Source organism: Sus scrofa, chromosome 2 (genome assembly GCF_000003025.6).
Source record: "Sus scrofa isolate TJ Tabasco breed Duroc chromosome 2, Sscrofa11.1, whole genome shotgun sequence".
In the NCBI taxonomy this organism is placed as follows: Eukaryota; Metazoa; Chordata; class Mammalia; order Artiodactyla; family Suidae; genus Sus; species Sus scrofa.
The window spans coordinates 116,808,872-116,814,871 of NC_010444.4; positions in this window are offsets into that span (position 1 = coordinate 116,808,872).

A 6,000-nucleotide genomic window follows, 5' to 3' on the forward strand; every position below is an offset into this window, starting at 1 on the left:
AGCAATGCAGGATCCAAACTTTGTCTGTGACCTACATCACAGCTCATGATAACACTGGATCCTTAACCCACTGAGCGAGGCCAGGGATCGAACCTGCATCCTCATGGATGCCAGTCACATTTATTTCCGCTGAGCCACGGCAGAAACTCCACCTCAGGTCAATGTTGAGATGACCCTCATAGTTCCAGACATTGTGTTCTAACCTGCTGACATTCAAAAAAAGAGAAAGAGAATGAGAGCTGTCAGGTGTCCATGTATCCAATGAAACCAGCAAGCCAAAAATGAAAGAGTTAAGCCTTTGATTTCTTACCGTGATGGTAAGAGCAAGAAATTAAAACCAGACAAAGTGTGACACCCTCCTTTCTATTTTCCAAATGGAACCGAGGTCAGGTGGATAGGCTCTGATCCACCTGTGCTGCAGGTGCTTTCACTAAACAAAAGATTACAGTTTTAAGGACCCTTGCAAAGGGAGGGCCTAGGAGGAAGAGGTCTCAGCAGAAGTGCCTGAAGAAACCCTCTGCCCAAGTCTTAGATAAAGAGAGCTGGGAATTCCCTGGTGGCTCAGTGGGTTAAGAATTTGGTGTTATCATTACAGCAGCTTGAGTGGTTGTTGTGGTGGGGGTTTGATCTCTGGCCCAGGAACTTCCACATCCTTCAGCGCAGCCGAAAAAAAAAGAGAGAGAGAGAGACCTAGGATTGAAGACCTCAAGGCTAGGACTGCAAGTTGTGAAGCACAGGAGTCCAAGAGGCCTGAGTCCTTGACCGTAACATCCCTCGGAGACTGCAGTGCACAGGCTGTGCACCAAGGCTGAGTGTAGAAGGCAGATACTCCCCATGAGGCCTGCTAGGCAAAGCTTTTGTAATTGCCCATGATTAGGTCTGAAAAATCCAGATCTTTAATCATGAGCCAACCTCCTCAATACTGCTGGATTTAAGAGAACTATGAAGCCTGTCCTATCTCTGAACCTACATGAACACATACATTTCTTTTTATATCAGCCTAAGATTTCTACTTGTGTCCTAATCATTCCAATTGATAGGTGTCACTAGCCACCAGGAGTGAATCTTTTTTTTTTTTTAGGGCCACAACTGAGACATATGGAGGTTCTCGAGCTAGGGGTTGAGTCAGGGCTGTAGCTGTTGGCCTATGCCACAGCCAAAGCAACCTGGGATCTGAGCAGCAACTGCAACCTACACCTCACGGCAATGCCAGAACCTTAAGCCACTGACCAAGGCTAGGGATCGATCCTGTATCCTCAAGGATGCTAGTCAGATTCATTCCCACTGAGCCATGACGGGAACTCCCCAGAATGAATCTTGATTCCTACCTTTCTTACACATTAATCATAGCGGCAGAGTATGATAGAACGAGGCTGACTTGCTTGACTAGGGGGGGCACGAGATATGCCTCAGGTCATTGGTTGGGGGATGAAGTAAGGTCTGCATTCAGGTTCAGACCAAGGGCAGGAGTTTAAGGACCACCCTTCTGCTGATTTGAATAAGCGCCATAACAGCTCTCATAACAGTTTGGCCTTTTAGGCCAAATACTGTCCTACCAGATACCAAGGAGGAGCCACTGCTCAAAGAAAGAGGATGAGGTGGACTTTTCCCACCCCCACTCCCTTTGGATGATAAAACTGTAATCCACCTAATCCTCGGGGCAGAGCCTCCTTGCCTGCCCGCTTGCATCTCTCTCACAAGCATCCTACTTTATTAAATCTATTTCTTGCCTATCACTTTGTCTCTCTCTGAATTCTTTCTGCAAGGAGGCATAAAGAACCTGAACTTCAGTAAGTCCAGGATAAGTGATTCTAATTTTAAAACTGTGGGTCAGGAGTTCCCATCGTGGCTCAGTGGTTAACGAATCCGACTAGGAACCATAAGGTTGCAGGTTTGATCCCTGGCCTCGCTCACTGTGTTAAGGATCTGGCATTTCCATGAGCTGTGGTGTAGGTCGCAGACGTGGCTTAGATCCAGCGTTGCTGTGGCTGTGACATAGGCCAGCGGCTACAGCTCTGATTAGACCCCTAGCCTGGGAATCTCCATGTGCCACGGATTCGGCCCCAGAAAAGACAAAAAGACAAAAAAAAAAAAAAAAAAAAAAAAAAAAAACTGGGTCAAATCCTGATCTGTGTTCGAGTCCCGGCACATGAGTTCAAGTCCCAATCTGGGTTTTGGCTAGGTTCAAGCCATTAGTTCTTTCAGTTTCATTACATTTCCAATCCATCATTGAGTCCTGATCAGTCTACCTCTCAAAACTATCTAAAAACCCATCCCCTTTTCTTCGCCTCAGCTTTTGCCACCTGAATCCAAGCCACCTTGTCTCTCACTTGGACTACTTCGATGGGCTCCTAACTGCTCTCCTGGCTTCTGCTCCTGCCTTATTTTTTTGAAAGTTTTTTTAATAGTTGATTTACAATGTTCTGTCTATTTCTGATGTACAGCAAAGGACCTGTTGTAGTGTATGCATGCAGGTTGGAAAAGAATTTCTGGACCTGTATCGGAGTGAAAAGAAAGAAGAGTCTATAGAGCACTGGAACGACTTCCTGATGATCAGGTAGAGCTGACATGGAGAGAGCAGTCCTGTCTTTATAACCCAAGGAAAGGACAGGTCTCAGGATACACATGCTGACCTGATGTTTGGTTGGGGAAAGCGGGGTCTTATGATACACGTGCTGGTTGGTTGGGGGTGTATAAGGCCCTTATAGGGGCAGGGTGAGGAGTGGGCCATACACATTTCTGAGTAGGGGACAGAATGGAGTAGGCCAGGTCACTCAAGGTGGGGGAAGGGGCATCACAAAGACATGGGTGGGACGACGGTAAGTGTCTGGTGCTTCTTGTCTTAGCCAGAGGCTTTGCATTCTGTTTCCTTGGAGGTGACTTGAAGTCCAACATGACCCAGTCATACATATATGTACATCCTTTTTCTCATGATATCTTCTATCCATTGCCCCATTTTAATCTGTTCTCCACATAGCAGTGAGATCGTATGTATGTATGTATGTATGTATGTATGTATTTGCTTTTTAGGGCCACTCCCATGGCATGTGGAGCTTCCCAGACTAGGGGTCAAATCAGAGCTACAGCTGCCAGCCTACACCACGGCCACAGCAACACGGGATCCAAGCCACATCTGCAACCTACACCATAGCTCACGGTAATGCCAGATCCTTAACCCACTGAGTGAGGCCAGGGATCAAACCGGCAACTTCATTGTTCTTAGTCGGTTTGGTTTCCACTGCGTCATGTCAGGAACTTCTAGAGATCATCTGAAAACACAAATTTGATCACATTGCACCCCTGCTTGAAAATCTTCATGACCCTTAGAGTAAAATCCAATTTTGCATGCCATGCCTAGGATACTTTATAAGATGGGGCACCTGACTACCACTCTAGGTCCCTTCTACATCCATCCTCATCTTTCTCTCTCTCTCTCTCATGGCACCCTAACCACACTAGCCTTCTTCCAATTCATGAAAAACCCCAAACTCTTCCTGCACACCATTCACTTTACCTGGGATGCTGCCCATCCCCTTCCATAACTCCCTCCTTTTTATCCTTTATATGCAGCTTAAACATCACCTCTTCAAAATTCTTCCCTACTCACCCTATCAAAATTGTCTGTACTGTTGTTATCTATTCTTTTGTTTCCTTTATACTGAGACAGAAGGGAAAGGGGGCAGGACACAACACTTAAAAGAATGACACAACTGGGAGTTCCCATCGTGGTGCAGTGGTTAACAAATCTGACTAGGAACAATGAGGTTGCGGTTCGATCCCTGCCCTTGCTCAGTGGGTTGAGGATCCTGTGTTGCTGTGAGCTGTGGTGTAGGCTGCAGACACAGCTCAGATCCCACATTGCTGTGGCTCTAGCGTAGGTCGGTGGCTACAGCTCCAATTCGACCCCTAGCCTGGGAACCTCCTTATGCCAGGGGAGCGACCCTAGAAAAGGCAAAAAGACAAAAAAAAAAAAGAAAAAAAGAATGACACAACCATAAAGAAGATAGCAGGATACAACAAAAACCTCATAGGTTAGAAGGCCCAAGATGGCAGAAGGTTCAACTTTCACTGGATTTGGAGCATCCTTATATGCGCATTGTAATAAAGAAGCAAGCTATGGGAGTTCCCCTTCATGGCTCAGCAGTTAAGGAACCTGACTGGGATCCATGAGGATACGGGTTCAATCCCTGGCCTTGCTCAATAGGTTAAGTATCCTGCATAGCCTGGGAACTTACATAGGCCACAGGGTCAGCCCTAAAAAGCAAAAATAAATAAATTAAATAAATAAATAGAAAGTTCAATGACACACCCACAGGCATCAAGACAGTTTCCAGGCAGACCAGAAAAGGCCAAAAAGAACTCTCTGCCCCTTCTCCAAGATGGAATATTCCTCTCCAAGATAGTTAGAATATTCGCATATGAAATCACACAGTCCATTAAAACTAACCACTCCCACACCTTGGGCTACCCTCAAGACTTCCTACCCTGGGGCAGCCCTCACTTTCTGAGATGGTCCACACCCTGTTTATGGAGTATCTCCGTGAATAAACCTGCTTTCACTCTACTTTTCCTAGCTCTTGAATTTTTTCCTGCATGAAGCCAAGGACTCAGGGCCTCATCTAAGTCCTATATCGCAACCATCCTCTCACACCCCAATTTTCCTGCAACAACGCTATGCTTCTAAAAGAGGAGGGAAGGAGGCAGGACACAACTCTTAAAATAATGACATAGTTCTTGACGATATGACAACAGCTAGGTTCTAGAGGGTGGATGATTTGACTGACTTCCAGTGGACCTTGAGTTTCATTATGTACTCATTCTTTTTTTTTTTTGCTTTTTAGGGCCGAATCTTGGCACATGTAGGTTCCCAGGCTAGGGGCCACATCAGAGCTATAGCTGCAGACCTACGCCACAGCCATAGCCACAGCAACACCAGATCTGAGCCAAGTCTGCAACTGACAGCACAGCTCAGGGCAACTCCAGATCCTTAACCCACTGAGTGAGGTCAGGGATCCAACCTACAACCTCATGGTTCTTAGTCAGATTCGTTTCCACTGCTGCATGACAGGAATTCCTATGGACTCATTTTAATTTTAACACATTAACATGCTGAATGACATGCCCACAGGTGCCACAGCAGTTCAAAAACTCTCCAACCATAAAAGGCCATAAAATGGGTGATGGCCCACTTCCTAGAAACCCTGAAAAATTCGAGGAAGCCCTTCCCTGAAATAGCTGGAATAATCTTCCCACTTATTAGTCTAGGAAGTTTCCCAGCCTATAAAAACTCAACACCCCATATTTTGGGGCCTATTGTCCTCTCACTTCTTGCCCCTTGTGGTGGCCCACACTGTGTCTACAGCGTGTTTCTCCCAGGGCTGCTCTCTTGCCTTTTGAGACAGCCCACACTTTGTGTCTCTCAATAAATCTGCTACTTACCTATCGCTCTGCCTCTTGCTGAATTCCTTCTGTGCTGAGACTAAAGAAACTAAACTTCAAGAGTTCCCGTTGTGGCTCAGTGGAAACAAATCTGACTGGTATCCATGAGGACACAGGTTCAATCCCTGGCCTCATGCATTGGGTTAAGGATCCAGCGTTGCCATGAGCTGTGGTGTAGGTCAAAGACATGGCTCAGGTCTAGAGTTGCTGTGGCTGTGATGTAGGCCAGTGGCTTCAGCTCCAATTTGTCCCCTAGGTGGGAACTTACACATGCTGAGGGTTCTTCCCTAAAACAACAACAACAACAACAAAAAGAAGAACCTAAACTTCAGTAACTCCTAGGACCAGGTATGTGATTTTAATTAAAAAAAAAAAAAAACAGTGGGTTTGAGTCCCAGTTCAAGAGTTGGCTGGGTTAGAGTCTAGCATGTGGGTTCAAGTCCCAATCTGAGCTATGCGGTTCCACTTCTTCAGTGTGAATTTTTGCAATCCATTTTTCCTCTCCCCCTCTATACCATAAGTTACCAGAAAGCAAGGATCTTTGTTATTCATTAAATCCCC